The 18,277-nt window shown below is 35.7% G+C and overlaps 1 long non-coding RNA gene across 5 annotated transcripts in view; it reads left to right on the forward strand.

Annotated features, from left to right (window-relative positions):
• The window catches only part of LOC125246256, a 260,532-nt gene that overhangs the window by 188,041 nt on the left and 54,214 nt on the right, over positions 1-18,277 (forward strand). For 4 of the 5 annotated variants that reach the window (XR_007179802.1, XR_007179805.1, XR_007179801.1 and 1 more), the window contains exon 4: positions 17,505-17,598. This is a non-coding gene — a long non-coding RNA (uncharacterized LOC125246256). Of the gene's footprint in view, positions 1-17,504; positions 17,599-17,837; positions 18,031-18,277 lie in introns of those variants that run through there. The other variant, XR_007179803.1, reaches the window with a different exon arrangement.

Here is an 18,277-nt window from a genome sequence, read left to right on the forward strand (position 1 = left end):
GAGTCGCATTTGAGCTGAAAGCCCCCTGTGGGTGTGTATTAAGGTAGAGCGTTCTACATTAGGCTTCTCTAAACCCCTTTCATCTTCAAAATGTAGTCCCATTAAATCATATGCATACATGGGTGACTCGACCAAAGCAATCAACATGCAGCGATTGGTTTTCTCATCTGAGGCTCATGCTGCACATCAAAGCCTTCAGGACTCACTACAATGAGTTTTTTGATCTCACCACTCAAATTTAGAGCCCTCATGTGTGAGTTCATGTGCCCTCGTGTGCCCACAAAGTTAAAACCCTTGTGCACTTACAGAAGGATACGCACATAGACATACATATTTTAAATCAATTCATCAGTTTGTCTTTTTTTGTTTTAAGTTTTATTAAGTGTTAACAATGAGATGTGATTTTTATAATCAACACTGCTTTTGTCATTTTTTACAAGATGGACAAAATTTTCTTCAATGAAGAAGTCATTGGGCCCTATAATACACCTGGCGCAATGTGACGCAAGGCGCAGCGCAAGTGTGTTTGCTAGTTTGCGTCCGCCGCCGTTCGCGTTTTCCCGTTCAGCGCCATGAACTTAAATTAGTAAATGCATTTGCACAAGTTAGTGCGCCCATGGGCGTGCTGGTCTAAAAAAGAGGTGTGTTCAGGCGCATTGCCGGCGCATTGCTATTTTAAGGAGCTGAAAATAGACTGCGCCATAGACCAACTCAAACCTAGTCTAAAGTCTAAAGTCAATGGCGCAGTATTTTTTTGTTAGAGCGCGTTGGTAGAAACTGCGCCTCTGGGCGCGTTGACTTTGCTTATTACACACAGGGATGCGCATCACACAAACATGCCAAATATTAAAAACAAAAGGATTACAGTGTAAAAGAATATTATTGTGTAGGCTACATAAATATAAAAATGTAAATGATGAATAGGCATTGCGTGTATTAGAATTAGGCTATTTATTTTCAATTCAGCCTATTACTACTTATAATGATGAACGAAATTGGCTAATTAATTGAACAATCATGCCAATATACACACATATATATTAACTGACTTTAATTTCGTGCACGAGCAGATCGGTTTCTTCGCTTGAAAAGCGTTCAGCTTTTCCGCCAACAAATTCCGCCATGTAAATAGCAATCCGCCATGGCGCGAGCGCATCTCGCTCTTAAAGGGAATGGGAGATGACACTCTGATTGGTTTATTGAACGTTACGGCCATTACTCATTAAGAGAATAGGGACAACCCATTTCAAAAATGCTCCCCGGCACACGGACCGTTTTTCCGTCGTTAAAATAGCAAAAGTGGATTTGGACACGCCCTGAGTGCACCTGCGCCGTGCGCTTTACACTTTGTGTTTAGATCGTTAAAATAGGGCCCATTGTGTTTAACCAAAATTTTTGTTTTACCGAATGACACTTTTGGTTATACCGAATGACGATATTTTCAAACAATGCTAACAGGCTGATATCTAGCTAGCTAGCAAAAGTACAATGAAAAATTTTACAGTTAGTACAAGTTTTTAAAATATTACAACATTTTCCATGTTTTATAGCAGTTGTACCGAATGACCTGATGTTTCGGGACATGCGTATGAACAAGTGCAAACATGACAAACAGTTAAGAGAGAGTTAGTAACTTTGCTTCACAACCATGTGGTCCTTTGCAGGTGTCTGAATGATGTCACATCCTGTCACATGATATTTAACGCATGCCTTAATCCATAAAAAGGATCTCTATATATTGGTTACTCTGAATGACATCAACAAAATTCTGTTTTCTGGACATTCTTTCTCAAAACAAAGCAACAACTTCTACACATAATTCTAATACCATTTTGCACTATGTTGATATACCATGTGATGAAATCATGCCACAATAAAAAATTTATACATTTATTAAATTTTAAGATATTTCAATCACTAATGAAATGGCTGTATTGGCTTTTGGATGGTTAAACCGAATGACCTTTTGACACTTCAAAATCTTCAAAATACCTTTATATGTAGCAAAATATAATTAAAACCTTTTGGATTCAATAAAAGTGAACTAGTTGTACTACATACTTTGGATGTCATATCTTTGTTTTTTATTATTATTATTATTAAGGCCTTTGTACAAAAAAAATAAAAAATGACGCGTCACATCATTGACCCCTTTTCAGCAGACAAATAGCTACAGTATTCAGTGCAGTTTGTAGTAATGTAGTAATTTATTACTAGATAATGTTAGAAGAGCTTGAAATTAGGTTTTGTCTCCGTTCACATTCCATTCACATTTGCCTACTGGAACCAACCCAATTATATTTTGTCACATTAAATAGCTTCATTATTATTATTATAAGGATTATGTTGAATATAATCTTGTTATGCAGTAATTTTCATATGGCATTGCAAGGTGTCCATTCAAAGATTCCTTTCTTGACTGCAACTGAAATTACTGCAATTGAAAACAAATTTATTTGCAGGCTTCAGTGTCAAGCCCTGGTTAATGTAAATAAAACTCACAGCAATGATAGCGTATAAAGATAGATCTGAATAAAATGCAAAGAGGCTCTCCACAATCCACAAACTCACATTCAGGTTTGGCTCCATTCTATTGAACACCCACATCTCACAATCCAGTCAATTCCCAATAGATAAAATGAAATGGGTTGCAAATGCAGCTTCATGTTGACTTTTAACCTAACCACTATGAAAAAAGGGTGAGCGAATACACCAAGGTTATTTATTGCAATTTTATATGGAGGAAAGGGCTATGGATAAATCGCTAAGAGTGACATTTAGACTTATGAGAAATATGAAGACATATGAGGAGCAAGAAGTAGGCAAATGAAACCTAACTGTGGCTTTTAGAAGAGAAATAAGAACAGAATGCTCATTATTTGTTGACTTTACACAAAGTAATCAATAGCAGTATTCATTCATTTATTCTGTTAAATCAATTAAAGTAGGTAGAAAAAAAATGGCAGTGAAATTAGGCCTGCAGTAGTACGATTTTTCCTCTGAATCCTTTCTGTAAATCCTTAAATCTGCCTCACCATTGATAAATATTAAATTAAGGATCAATGAAATAATCACAGTCTCTGTATTGTTTATGCTCTCATCTCTAGTTCTATCCCTTAAATCTTACAGCTTTGCCTAAAGTTAATTGCATGATTGTCTCTCTTCCATTCATTCTCTCCCTTTTTTACTTTCTCATACTAATTCTTTATCAATAATCAATTATAACTTCAGCCGAAGCTGAGCATTACAGGTACAAAGGAGGGCCAAGCAAGATTGTGAGCGCATAGACACTAGTAGCATTGATTTATTACATAACTGTCATTGTGACATTTCACAATATCACTGTGTTTATACCTTTGATTCTCTCCAAAGGGCACTCAGATCCATCACCACGGCAACACCGTGCTAAAGGAAGCCAACCTTTGCTACTTTGTTCTTTACCCATAATCCCCATAGTAGCCCACGCAAGATTTGACATAACTTCATAAGCAGTGCAAGCTTTCAGTGAGAGAATGAATGTGATGTACCTGCATACAGGAAAGAGTTCATGTTCAGAACTCTTTTGTTTTTAGTGCGTCATTCAGCTTTTAGAGTCCAGCTGGGTTCTGCTTTTTTCTCAAATACACCTCAGCTCATAATGCTGCAGCAGCTGTCTATTTATTTCACATACAAGCGAAAATTGTTAGATTTAAAAGCCAGCCGCAGATGTGAATCAACTGTTCAGGTATCTTATTGATTCCAGAACTTTATATAGTCTCAATACCTCTGCTGCCCAAGTCTCCGGAGAGAGCAAACATGAATAAAAAAAAAAAAATGAAATCAAATAAATACTGGAGTATAATCGTTCTGTTACTGATATTTTGTAGCATCCCCTTTTGGTTTTGTCAGTGGCTGCTTTTGTATTGATTTCAGTCTGGCTAATGTTTGTATTTTATAGCACTGCTCTTATGGGGAATTACCACCCGGGATTGACTGAGATGCTGATCGCTTTCTGTATTTATAGTTGAAGGCCTATCTGGAAAAACAACCATTACATTAATAAACTGTTTAGCACAAGCGTCACAAACAGAGAGTTTTATGTTTCTTATAATATGTCTCATATATTTGTATTTGTGAGCCTTTTCAGAGGATAATGGAAAACTATGCGCTCACCCTGTGACTGGTGCTGAATTATGAGACCTCTGAATTCATGACTTCATCCCGATTTATTTCTCTGCCTGAGCTGACCCCTCTTTTCTAGAGATGCTAGAGATGTCTAGCTCATATTTCATCCCAAATCAAAAGAAATTTCTATTTTTGCATTCTTTCTATGACAATTGAGCACATTTTCACCCTCCAAAAATGTTGGGAAAAAAAAAAAAACTTGTTCAGATCCATCCATCCATCCATCCATCCATCCATCCATCCATCCATCCATCCATCCATCCATCCATCCATCCATCCATCCATCCATCCATCCATCCATCCATCCATCCATCCATCCATCCATCCATCCATCCATCCATCCATCCATCCATCCATCCATCCATCCATCCATCCATCCATCCATCCATCCATCCATCCATCCATCCATCCATGGTCATAAAGTTAAATACATTTATTCAGCAAGGACACATTAAATTGATCAAAAGTGACAACGACATTTATCATTTATAAGGTTACAAAAGAATTCTGCACAATGAAACTTGTAAATATATCAGTTTCCACAAAAATATTATGCAGCACAACTGTTTTCAACATAATGATAGTAAGAAATGCCACCAAATACCTGAACGCTTTGGCATAGAGTAATTTGTGAAGGATCATGTGACACTGGAGTAATGGCTGCTGTAAATTCAGCTTTTCAATCACAGGCAAATTATGTAATATACTTTAAAATGTAATGTAAGCCTTAACATTCTCTAAATTGTAAGTGCAATTGTCACAACTGTTCACTGAAACATTAGAACTCTATTGCATATCTGCAAAATGTAGTTACTCACCCAAAACATATAATTCATTCTTCAAAACCTAGTTATTGTGTCAGTAAATTGGCCAATGCCACCAAAATAAGTGTTTTTGTCAGCATGTGAACCACATTGGTCAAAATGTTTAGATGTTTTTTCACTATAGAAAAATGTGTTATATACAATTTGCATTTTCTAACTTTCAGTTGACACTGACTGTTTTCTACACTGTACAAGAATGTCAGTTTTGTCTAGCTAAATGTTTTTAGATACAGATTTCAGCAGTAGGTAAAAAAAAAAATTACTAGGAAAAGTCAATACTGTAAAGAAAACGGACATTAAGGTCACGCTTTATATTACTGTATGTGTCCTTATCTACTATGTACTTACATCAAAAAATAAGAACAGTGTACTTATTGTATTCACATTGTATTGTAAAACACTTGTGCTGCTACTGAGGTGGATACTTCAGGTTAGGGGCAGGTTTAGTGGTGTAGGTAGGTTTAAGGATGAAGGGGTAACGTAAGGCTCAGCGGTGTAAAAACAGCTGAATTGTTTTTAAATAAGTGCAATGTAAAAACATGCATGTACACAATAAATGCATTATATCAAATGGCTCATTTACAATAAATGTTAGTACAAAGTAATTAAAGACACCTAATATAAAGTGGGACCAAACATTTTTAATTATACAGCACATTAATGTGTTACATGTAAATTTAAAATTCACAGTTGCGTGTTCATTTTTACATATTCTATTACAGTATGTCTCCCCTAACACCACACATTCTTGCATATCTTCCTATTGCTTTTCCACAAGCAAATGTGTATTTTCAGTTTATATGTAACATCTCTGCAAAAATAAACTGCTGTTGCTGTTTAGGGGTTCCTGCATGTTCAAAAATGGCAGTGATTGTGTAAACTCCATGTAGCCTACTGTATGCTTCCAAACATGATTGGTTGATTGGTAAGATTGTGATCCCTATTTCATTACAATTTGGCCATTTGTCAGCAGACATTAAAAATCATAGGTCATAGGTCATGTCACATGTGGAATATTCATGCATGTCTAACAGATTTTGATAAATGAATGGATCATTTTGCATGTGAAGGCTCACACAATGAAAAAATGTTTAGAAGTTGTGAAGAGTTTCACTGAGAATCAACTCATCAGTTTAAATTAACAAGCCATGTGCATTTAGGTGTTGTACACTCTTTTGCACACATGTGCCAAAACACATGCAAATTGCTTAAATCAATAAGAAATAAGAAAAAAAAAGTCTCATTCAAGAATAGAGCCACAGCGATTGAGAAAAACTGTAAAATGTAATTTCACAATATGGCTGTTTTACTGTATTTTTGATCAAATAAGCACAGCCTTAAGTATAAGAGACCCAAACGTTTAAACAGAATTTTATATACAGTACAGTCCAAAAGTTTGGAACCACTAAGATTTTTAATGTTTTTAAAAGAAGTTTCGTCTGCTCACCAAGGCTACATTTATTTAATTAAAAATACAGTAAAAAACAGTAATATTGTGAAATATTATTACAATTTAAAATAACTGTGTACTATTTAAATATATTTGACAAAGTAATTTATTCCTGTGATGCAAAGCTGAATTTTCAGCATCGTTACTCCAGTCTTCAGTGTCACATGATCCTTCAGAAATCATTCTAATATGCTGATTTGCTGCTCAATAAACATTTATGATTATTTTCAATGTTGAAAACAGTTGTGTACTTTTTTTTTTCAGGATTCCTTGATGAATAGAAAATACAAAGCTTCTGTAGCATTATACACTACCGTTCAAAAGTTTGGGGTCAGTAAGAATTTTTATTTTTATTTTTTTGAAAAGACATTAAAGAAATGAATACTTTTATTCAGCAAGGATGCATTAAATCAATCAAAAGTGGCAGTAAAGACATTTATAATGTTACAAAATATTAGATTTCAGATAAACACTGTTCTTTTGAACTTTCTATTCATCAAATAATCCTGAAAAAAATATTGTACACAAATATTTTGTACAATTGTACACATTTAATGTTTCTTGAGCAGCAGATCAGCATATTAGAATGATTTCTGAAGGATCATGTGACACTGAAGACTGGAGTAATGATGCTGAAAATTCAGCTTTGCCATCACAGGGATAAATTACTTTGTCAAATATATTCAAATAGAAAACAGTTATTTTAAATTGTAATAATATTTCACAATATTACTTTTTTTACTGTATTTTTAATTAAATAAATGTAGCCTTGGTGAGCAGACGAAACTTTTTTTAAAAACATTAAAAATCTTAGTGGTTCCAAACTTTTGGACTGTACTGTATATGGTCTTAAAATCTAAAAAGAGACTTCATGCTACATTGAATGTTTTCTATTTTTATTTTGAAATGAAATATGATCCAGATATTTCATAGGATTCATCCCTCTATCTTTCCTCCGTCATCTTCTCCTTTTTCCTAGCTGCATTTCTCCATCTTTCTCCAACTTTGCTGAACGCTAACTATAGAGTGCAGCAGCAGGGATTGTGATGGCCGTGTTGATGAAGGTCTTTTGGAAAGAGTTCAGGAGACACAGCCTCTGATTTACATGACAGGGGCTGTAAATGGCGCTCTAATTTGCATGTTGATGTATGTCCGGCAGCAGATATATGTCATCACCCTGCCAAGATCTTCAGACTGTCTCAAAAAAAGAAGAGAAAAAAATATTTAAAGAATAAGCTTGATGTAAGTCTGTAAAAATGTGCCTTAAATAGGCTATTCCACACAAAGTAGCCATACAAACCTTCTTTAAAAAGCCTTACAATGAGAAGTCTGAAACTCTAAAAAGCCAAACACACTTCTTTTCTCCTGTAGTGATGTGAACCGCCCACTAGACACCCAGAAATATCATTGTGTTGCTTAGCAGCTCTACTGGTTCCCTAGGTCTCATTGAACCAATGGAGCAAACGTAATGGCTTAAAATTCTCACATTTATCTCAGGGCAGCCTGTCTGTTGTTCCGGTTTTAAAGGGGTTAGAGCTGATAGTGGATTGAGGACACACCACTAATGCATTCGAGGCAGGAATAACTGTGATGTTAGGACTATAGACATGTTAAAACTAAAACTGACCCTTGAGTGTTTGAGATGTGCAAGCCCCATTAAGCCCTTAATGCTGCAGTCATTTTAGAATATAACTTTAATCTCTGTCTTTCTCTCTTCCTCCCTTCTTCTGTCTGTTTCTACATCCATCTCTTGGGTTCTCTTTTGCTGTCACCTAGTTTTCCCTTCACGTCCAGCATATTAAGTAAAAAATGTGGAATTTGATTTGCAGTTCTGTTTATGGATTCTGGGGAGGACCTGGTCAGCGCTGACAGCCATAAACCCAAATTACTCTTACATCCACTCAGACCAGACCACAGGCAGAAATGTTGAATCTCATTACAGTATGCCTCAGTCTGCTCTCGTGAGGGGACTTGAAATATGCTTTCCCCCAAAATTGAAAATTCCCCCAAAAAATGAACGCACTGATTTTAAATGCGATTAAATATGACATGGAGTTTATGAAAGCCTTGTACGAAAGCTCCTGAACTGTCAACATAACAGCTGAATTGTTCAGCATAGCTCTGTTCCAAAGCCAAGTGAGACCCTTGCTGTCTACTGTCATTGTAGGCACCAAACTAAAATGTAGGCATACAAACTGAAGTGGAAGCTCATGTGTGACTGATTTTAGAAAGCTCTACACAGGCAAGTGAAGCACACAGGCAGGGGTGGTAAGAGTACTGAAAGTAAAAAGTGCCATTCCAAAATATGTAGTGCGAGTAGAGTACTTGAGTAAGAGTAAAAGAGCATTATTTAAAAGTACTCATGAGTGAGTACTGAGCTGCGGATTCTACCCCCTTATAATAAACAATGTACACTGCAATTTAAAAATGTAGAAAACACTGTAATACTGTAATTCACATTCTATTTTGCTGCTTGTCAGAAAGAATGAAGAATATATATCCTCTAACAGTTGTAATTTTGACTTTTAAAAATACATCACTTATCATATCAGTGATAAAATGTATCCATTTCCAAAACAACAGGGAAACACTATTACAGAGATGAAAAGATGAAAGTTACTTTCACTACATTCATATATGAAAAAAAAAAAGAAAAGAAAAAAAAAAGTTGTAAGGCCTTAATGAACACTGAGTGGAGTTACTGTTGCACAAAATATCAATGTTCAGAACAGTACAAAGAATATAAAAAAATGGTTTTGTGGAAGTGCACTTGCTACATGGAAGTGGATAAATGGATAAACTTTGGTTTTAAACAAGCTGTCGCATCACACGTTTACAGAAATGCAGTGTAATGTGCATGAGTAATCAGTAATTTGCATACTGGATTTGGTCCTCCAGTTTCAATATGCTACATTAAGCCATGGTGAGTTTTATTTTCCACATTAAAGGGATAGTTCACCCAAAAATGAAAATTTGCTGTTAATTTACTCCTCAGGCCATCCAAAATGTAGGTGACGTTTTTCTGAAGTAGAACAGTAAAGAAGATTTTTAGCTGAAACCGTGGTCCTCTGTGATTCATATAGCCTAATGAAAGTCAATGGGTGCCACCATTTTGAGATAAAAAAAAAAAAAAAAAAACAAATGCAGGCAAAAAAAAAAAAAAAATTATACCTATGGCTCCTGACAATACACTGAGGTCTTAAGAAGCGAAACGATAAAATGTATTGTCAGGAGCCACGGGTATTAATTTTGTTTTGTCTGCATATGTGTTTTTGAATTTCAAAATGACGGCACCTATTGACTTCCATTATATGAATCACTGAGGACCACGGTTTCAGCTAAAAATCTTCTTTACTGTTCTGCTTAATCATTTTTAACATTGATAAAAATGTTAAAAATCCTTGCTGCTTAATTTTTTTTTTTCTTTTTTTTTTTTTTTTTTTTTTTACGGGAAACCGTGATGCTTTTTTTCCCCAGGATTATTTAATGAATAGAAAGTTAAAAGAAATCAGTATTTAATATAATTTATGATAATTTTAATGTCCTTGCTGAATAAAAGTATTTTTTTTTAATATATAAATAAATTACAAACAAATTACTGATCCTTAAAGGATTAGTTCACTTTCAAATTAAAATTTCCTGATAATTTACTCACCCCTATGTCATCCAAGATGTTCATGTCTTTCCTTTCTTCAGTCGAAAAGAAATTAAGGTTTTTGATGAAAACATTCCAGGATTTTTCTCCATATAGTGGACTTCAATGGACCCCAAATGGTTGAAGGTCAAAATTAGAGTTTCAGTGCATCTTCAAAGCATTCTACGCGATCCCAGACGAGGAATAAGGGTCTTATCTAGAGAAACCGTTGCTGATTTTCTAAAAAAAAAAAAAAAAATTACAATTTTATACGTTTTAACCATAAATGCATGATAAATAAAATCATGAACTAGCTCTTCTTCTAGCTTCTTCTCTATTTGAATTCCAAAAGTGTAGACGCTGCCCTCAACAGGTCAAAGTTTGAACTAAATTCTCATATTCAATATGCTAGTGCAAGTATATAACAATTAGTTCAAACTTTGACCTGTGGAGGGCAATAATACACGTAGCAGCGTCTACACTGCTGGAATTCTAATATAGAAGAAGAAGAGAGCTAGTTCAAGATGAGCATTTATGGTTAAAACATATATCATTTTTTTTTTTTTTTTAGTGTAGAACGCTTTGAAGCTGCACTGAAACTGTAATTTTGACCTTCAACCGTTTGGGGTCCATTGAAGTCCACTATAAGGAGAAAAATCCTGGAATGTTTTCATCAAAAACCTTAATTTCTTTTCAACTGAAGAAAGAAGGACATGGGCATCTTGGATGACATGGGGGTGAGTAAATTATCAGGAAATTTTAATTTGAAAGTGAACTAATCTTTTAAGTTTTTAATCCCATTTAATGCCGCTTTTCCATTGTGTGGTATGACTCGGCTCGTCTCGTTTACTTTCGGTTTGCTTTTCCACTGCAGTTTAGTACCGCTTCAAATTGGGTGGGATTCTAGACTGATCATTATAGTTGTGGCACCTTTACTGCCATGGATCTGCTCTTTGTCTCCCAACGAGTCTGCACCTCGTCTACATTTCTTTTTTGAAGCTGCGTGCGATGGACATTTAAAGCAAGTCCTTTTAAAAAGTTGCGCGAACAAACGATACTGCGGTGGCTGTTACTGACTAGTTAAATCTAGCGGGTTTGGTGTCTCGTGTTTCAAATCCAATGACGCTGGTAGTGACGATTCTCTCTGACCAATCAGTGATCTGCAGTGTTTACATGTCACATTTAGTATTGATAGGGCACTCTTGGAACCTCCACCGAGGTGGTACTATTTAAGTGAGCTGTCCCATGCAATGGAAAAGAGACAAAAAGTGAGCCATACCGAACCGTAACGTGCAGTGGAAAAGTGCCATAAGTGTAATGGGATACCCCTGAATTTGGCAAAATTAAGCTATTGTGTATGCAAACAATAAGGTACGAGAGGCTGTGTTATATCATGAATAAGTCACGGCTGAAGGGTGTTGTTAGGCACACCTGCAAGCCCTTCAGCCATGACTTATTCACGATACAGCACTAGCCTCGAGTACCTTATTGCTTTTATAAAACAGTTACCACACAATACAAATATTAAAGCCAAAAATATGTATCAATGCAACTTTCATGAAGTAAACTTTCACTAAAAGCCATCCTTCCTCTGGAAAAAATAGTCCCTGACAGTGAACAGCAACAGAAGTTACATTATTACGCCTTTAGATGGCAGCAAAGACTGTCTTTATGAGTGTGTCAGTAAGAAGCGAAGACTTTTACATTGAAAAGATTGAATTGTTGTGAACACTGAACAAGACGCAACTGACAAATGCTTTGACTAGCGCTGTCAGTCACGGGAAAACCCCTTAACTGTTAAAAGGACAGGATAATACATCAGACATTTAAACAGATTTTTTATTATGAACATAGGACTGACCTGAAGGAAAATGCTAAATCTGAATGCAGGTAATAAACTCACTCACTCACTCAATATTTTTCTCGCAATACTCTTCTACATAATACAGTAAGCTTCAATGAACAATATAAATTAAGAACTAACAGTTTACGTTGCTAAGGGTGTTGTGTAGTGATACACTGAACCGTTGAGTGAAACGGTCATAGCCATGCTTTATTGTGAATAAAACATCACTATTGACCAATCAGAATCAAGGACAGGAACTAACCATTTTAGAATAGTGGTTATTACATTATGAACTTAAGTTTATTATTCCTATCAATATTATTTTTTTATTATTATAATTATTGTTAACAACAACAACAACAGCAAGCATGCCCATGATGCCTTGAAATGCTGTGGATGCAGCTCACAAGGTTTTGAACAAGGCTTATCAATGTATGTTTAACAGTTATTGTTATTTTGAAACGGCAGTGTTTATGTATTTATTTGTGTCTATATATCATAAGGAACAGTTTCATTTGTTTACAGATTGCTTTATAATTTCCTTATGTCAGAAGCCAGATGCTGCATTAGCCAGCTGCGCCGCATAATAGTCATTAGCTCCTATATAGTAAAGCAGGTCAGCAGTGCCCTGAGCTCCACAGATCCTGAGTCAGCCTGTGACTGTTAACCCCAGTGGAAAGCTCATTCTATGCAGGTCTCATAACCACTGACCTCAAAACATTCAGGGTCAGGTTAAAAACAACCCAGACCCAGCCATTAGGAGCAAGCTATATCCTCACAAGACCCATCATCAAACTGGAAAGCTGAAATAGTCATCAACCAAAACAAGTTTTAAAAATGTGTCGACAAACCGTGGCAGTTTATTTGTGCGTTTTGCTGCATAGACATTTCCCATAATAAGCTGATATTGCACTCCTCCAGGTAAAGGTGGCAGAGGACGAAGAAAGAAAAGTTACACCACATCAATTGTAGCACATTTGTGTGTGTGCGAATGTAATTCGGTTCTGATTTTCTATTTGTCTATGTCAATTTTTTTGCCGAACGACAATTTATGTGGCATGTTTTACATGAGAGTTCTTGCTTTTCTCTACCTGATTCCCTAGCTAGTGTTATGAAATATTCATTCTGATGTGTTTGTTCGCTTTCATTTCTTGGAAACATTTTGACAGGAAAGCCGCCAACCCTCAACCAATCGTGATTCATGTACTATTTCCCTCCGGCCCCTCCAGATAAGATATTTCTGCTGATGTTGTATTTGTGTTTGGGAGAGCCCATCCAACCCCCGCTCTTCAACTTTTCATAGCTATGGCTATTCATAGGTTGAAAGGCCAGCCCTCTTTTCATCAGAACTGGTAGGAGCCATATCGCAAATGAAGACGATCATTTTTTAACATAAAAGCATTTGGTGTGTATGATGCATGGGGCAGCTGCTTTTAAAAAAAAAATTTTCAACCAAAAAATTCACTCATCTTCATGTTTTTTGTCCTTCAGTGGAACGCAAAAAGAGAAATGTTGAAGAATGTTCTGGTTGCTCTTTTCCATACAGTGACAATGAATAGGGGTTGGCACTTAAAAAGTACACAAAAGTTTTCTCCGCTGATGGTAACTTGCTGAGAGAAGATCACAGATGCGAAGGTCAATGACATGGGTTCACAGCTATGTACAAAGAGGTCTTTTGTGAAAGAGAGTTTTGGACTTGGGCACCTATTATTGGTGTTATCGTTCACCCTGCACTATAGGCTGTACGTTTAACCCAGGAGTGAAGCCGAGCCATTGATTCTGCTTATCTAATGTGCTTTTTTTTTTTTTCACCCTCCAATTGATGGGTTTTGTGTACCATCAATAATTTAGTCAGAGATTAATTTCACTGTAGAATTTATGTGTTGGAAAAGCTTTCAGCAATCAGATAACATTTATAAGGCCTCGGCCAACCAAAAGCAGGATAAGATTGGGAAAGGGAGTCTTGAAACAACACGCATAAGCTTTATCGAGCCAAACCTCATCAAATTCCCCTCAGAGTTGCCCAGTCGAATGGGTTTGTCATTTCCCTTTCAGCAGAACCCCCCAGCTTTCCTTCATTACCCACAAATAGTGCAGCTCAACCCTTATTGAACAGTCCTAATAGTCCTCCCACCCGTTTTCTATGTATAGTGCCGCTGCTCACAGGGGTTTGCGTTCCAGTTTAATTCTGTGCTTCTGAAAGACTATGCTTCGTTACACTGTTAACAGACGTGCTGAAAGTGACCCATGCAGTAGGTGATGGACTAGTCAAACAACATAATACTCATTTGATCTCATGTCCAAAAATGTACTCTTATCAGACAAATCATTAATTTAATGAAATGGTCATTGACCAATAAGTATGTCTGTGATAAAGAGAATTCTGTCATGACAACTTTCTGAGTGTTTGGCATTGTAATGGGTATGACAATGTTGATATGTTTGGTCTTGGCAGAATAAATCTGCTACGCTGCTGCTGCTTTTATTGTTAATGCTGCTGCAGAGCAAGTACAGGACTTGCTACTGCCAATACATACACGACACACTGCTGTGAGCAAGTAAGACATGCTGCTGCTGTACAATATAGCGTACATGAATTACCTGTAGCAGATCTATACAGGTGGAGCTGGGGAAGGTGGAAGGTTTCTGAAGCCACTGCACTGCTAAGGCAATGCTACCCTAGTATTTTGAAGGTTAAGCATGCAAGCTTATTGGCTACTGATACAGCAGGAACCAGTCAGCTGTTCCCTATAGATAATGATGTGATTACCAACAGGTTGAGTTAAAGGGCCTAGCCTGCGCCATCTAGAGTTTCATGACAGAACTTTGTATGTAAAAACACGTGCCAGCTGCCTTAGTTCTTTGAAATGTACTGTTGGTATTCATGTTGATTTTATATGGTTTAAAAAAAATAAAAATAAAATAAAATAAACCTTTATACCATTAATAAGAAAAGTTATGTGTTGCAAGTAAAAAATTAAAACTGAAAACAATATATATATTAATATATATATATATATATATATATATATATATATATATATATATATATATATATATTAAAAAACATTTTCCTTACACCGTGAGTCTACACATCTTAAAGAGTTAGTTCACCCAAAAATGAAATTTCTGTCATTAATTACCCTCATGTCGTTCCACACCCGTAAGACCTTCATTCATCTTCGGAACACAAATTAAGATATTTTTGCTAAAATCCGATGGCTCAGTGAGGCCTCTATTGCCAGTAAGATAATTAACACTTTGAAGCAGTGTTTTGAAATCAGCCATCACTAGATATTGTTGAAAAGTCATTATTTTGTTTTTTTGAACCACTGTATTCACATGAACTGTTTTAAATGTGTCTTTAGTAGCTTTCTGGGCATCTGAAAGTGTTAATTATCTTGCTGGCAATGAAAGCCTCATTGAGCCATTGGATTTCATCAAAAATATCTTAATTTGTGCTCCGAAGATCAACAAAGGTCTTACAGGTGTAGAATGACATGAGGGTGAGTATTAAAATGACAATTTTCATTTTTGGGTAAACTAACCCTTTAATCATTATTTTTCCACATTATTTAATATGCATTTTTCTCTTTTTTATTTTACAAATAACAACTGAAGTTTTGGGGAGTTGCACCACATGACATTCATATTATATGATATTTAATATTCATATTATATGAAGAGACTTATTGATGGCACACAGTCATCATGAGGGTCTGCAGGGGTCTCCTATATGATATCCTGTCTCTCCAAACAAAAATTGTTCAAATATTAATAAGTAGTGAAACTAAAGTTTAAATACTGTTATCATAAATAATAATAATAGATAATACTTAATGGTTTTCATTTCATTCTTTTAATGAGGCTACATTATGATTTCAGGACAGTTGTATTGTCCAAAATGAAAACATAGTAATCTTTATGTAGGAATTGCATTATGTATTTGTGAATGAATTAATAAATTTATTAAATAAATAAATGTGTGGCATGTATTGATCATAATTTTCAATACCAGAAAAATAAAACCAAACTAAACCAATAAAAAACATGCCGAAATATTTTGAATGGAAGTAATACAAATACAATTTGAGCTCAAGTTGTCAACAAGGCTGTACAGCATCTGTTAGTCAATATTAGACTGGGCCCATCAAAGTGTCATTTTGTGCAAACATCAATAAGAACTAGAGGTCTTCAGATGAGTTTCTCTAATAAGTCCCTACAGAAAGATAATAGAATGGACTGATCAATAGCCTAGAGCTGGAGAGATTCAGAGATCTCGATAGGGGAAACTTAGTCAAGGCAGTTTTAATTCAATTGGCATCAATCCTGTTTACATAGTGTTTTGTCCAGGATAGCTCATAGTGAGGTCATCTTTAATGAACACAAGGACTTAATGAAATGGTAGTGAGAATTCTCCGATCATAAATCACATCTGTATGCTCAAAGTCAAAGACCACAGGCTGGTTTCATAAGCACTATAACTTGTGGTTTTCCACTGACAGCCCTCTTTAGGCCTAATGTGCGTCCAAGCAAACAAACCGGAAATGTAAAGCACACAGTGTTTAGATGATATCTTCGAAACACAGATTCACAGCAGCCGCTTGGGAAATGATCTTAGCACATCCAATATCAGTAGCATGATGAATAACTAGATCCCTGCAAAAACCTCAATCAATCACATGGTAACGTTTTCAGCTCCCGCAAAACACTTCTGCGTGTACCATGTGCATTAGCAAATCCGATCAATGAAGAGATCTCCATCTCCTACACGTCTAAGTGTGGCTGATTGATGGTTTCATTCACAAGTAGCCTCAAGCATGTGGAGCGTAACTTCGGTGTCTAAAAACACACTTATGATATTCAGCGTTGAAAACGGCTGATGAATTACAGAGTATACTTGTGTGACTTAGCCAAGACGTTGCCATTCAGCCCAACATTGATATTTTTATGGAAATTACATCTTTATTAACATAAAATAATAAACATTTAGGTATTTGGGAGGCTGCCAGAAAAGCAGAGAGAGAGTTTTGGCAGGCAAACAAGCTTTTTTTTGATTATCTGTGTACTTTAGTCCTGAGAAACAGCTCATTAGCTTGTACTTTGTTGAGACTAAGTTGCCCTATTAAGTGCAGGAATCAAGTTTAAGTCCAGTCTCATTGATGGTTGGCATTATCATGGGACACTCAGTGATGTATATAGTGACTGGAACAAAGTGGAGAAGAACAGTATTGGCTACATCTAAGTGAAAAGGCAAAGGAGCATTTGTTGAACACAGCTGCCTGCAGAGCTTTGAGAGTAAAAGATGAAGTAAATACATTTGCAGTGTATAAAAGGGCAGCTATTTATTTTTTTTATTGCTGGCTATGAGCAACCTGACCTCTTGTTAAAGGAAGCCAGAGGAAGTAAACTTGTCTTTATACTTTAAAAGTAATCCACAGAGCAAGGTCCTGAGAAAACCCCACAAATCAGTGTTTTTTCTGCCTTGTTGCTTCATCCTGTTGTAAATGAGATGTTCCTCAGAGGACTCGTGCTCCATTTCATATGCAGATATTATTCTTACCGCCAACACATGTCTTTCTCTAGATGTCTCTGGGAAGGAAAGGTGACAGACGTTTCTGCAGTTACTCATCCCTAAATAGGCCTGGGAGGACTCGAGTCTGAATGAAAGATGACCCAGGTGGGTGGATGGTTTAAAGTCTCCTATTTAAGATCAGAGAGAAATACATAGGTCTGTAAAATTGGGAATGCTGTAGATATGTCTTTCATTAAAATGGCTAATGGGGCTTTACTTGCATATTATGAATTGGGATATTTCTTTGATAGACAGAACTTGACCACATGCATAAGAAAAATCACACTGAAGTCTTTTTTGAATTACAATGAGTTTTTTTTTTTTCTTTTCTTTTTTTCCCATAGCTCTAAAAGAAAGTTCTCTAACCAAGGATGCCACTAAAATGGTCTAAAAAAAATCCAAATGAAACCAACATGCAAGTTTCTATAAAAAATAAATAAATAAATAATAAAGAATATTTAAAAAAAATAATAACAAATTGAGTGGGCTTTTAACAACGCTGTTGGATATGTATAGCTGAGAAACATGCTATTAATCTAACCACGAGTTAATCTAACCAAGCAAGCTAGATTGCTCATTTAACCCAGAAGGCTGGTTACTCAATTAACCCAAATGATTACAATGCTGGGTTAATTATCCCTCATAAAATTGTCATTTTCTTCATTTTTTTTTTTATTTCAAATAAATCTGTAAATTGTGACTATAAAGAGATTAAGAAAAAAATACATGAAATTACGCTTAAAGTTCATTTAAAATCATGCATGATAAGGACAGTTTAGATTTT

The sequence above is a fragment of the Megalobrama amblycephala genome, linkage group LG14 (genome assembly GCF_018812025.1).
Source record: "Megalobrama amblycephala isolate DHTTF-2021 linkage group LG14, ASM1881202v1, whole genome shotgun sequence".
NCBI classification, from domain to species: domain Eukaryota; kingdom Metazoa; phylum Chordata; class Actinopteri; order Cypriniformes; family Xenocyprididae; genus Megalobrama; species Megalobrama amblycephala.